The following is an 844-nucleotide window of genomic DNA, read 5'->3' as shown; positions in this document are numbered from 1 at the left end:
CTATTGTGTAACACCTTTTCCCTTCCGTCTCTCTTATTTGGTATCTATTATTTAGTGTCTTTCACATCACTTATTATTCCATTAAATACCACCTTTCCTATCTATTAACCAGTCTATTATATAGCGCCCTTCATCTCTCAAAATTCTAAAATGTTCGTTATGGTGCCAGAGACGGCTTAATTGGTGCTAGTAAGAATTGCACTGTACTCCGTATATCTAACAATATAATTACGAGAGTCTCCATACGTGAGGCTCAGTTGTACTGCTTTACACGCGCCGTACATCTGGCAGTCTATTATTATAGCGCCTTTCACGACCAGCTGTGCACTTTACATCTGATAATTATATATTGCTTTTTATATTTACCTATCTTTCTATCGGTTTATAAGTTGCCTTTCATGTCTATCTAACCGATAATATATTCAAATTGTTTGTCAAGGCACCAGCATGCCGGCATTTACCTATCATTGTAAAGAGCCCTGGTATGATGCCCACCATTTTCAGGTGCCATATACGAGATCTAGTTATTCCATTTATTGTTATGATTGTACCGACGAGTGTATATGTGTACATCTTCATTGTAACAAAAGCTGATGAATAATGGTGTACCGACAAAAATATGAAGGAAGTTACTAAGGAGGGAAAAAAACCGAACAACTTTTTTTCTGTCCATTAATCACTAAAGATCTGGATTTCCATACAGCGGAGTATTCAAGCCCGCCACCTCAAGGTGGGACAGGTCGCTCTTAAGTGGCACAGAGGGGTTTGGGTGAACTCCGGAGGTTCCGAAAGTCCAAAGGCGGCTGAAGGGCGGGGTGCGGAGGCTGAAGAGCGCGTGACGTCA

The sequence above is a fragment of the Erpetoichthys calabaricus genome, chromosome 17 (genome assembly GCF_900747795.2).
Source record: "Erpetoichthys calabaricus chromosome 17, fErpCal1.3, whole genome shotgun sequence".
NCBI classification, from domain to species: domain Eukaryota; kingdom Metazoa; phylum Chordata; class Cladistia; order Polypteriformes; family Polypteridae; genus Erpetoichthys; species Erpetoichthys calabaricus.
This window is presented reverse-complemented; position numbering follows the sequence as displayed.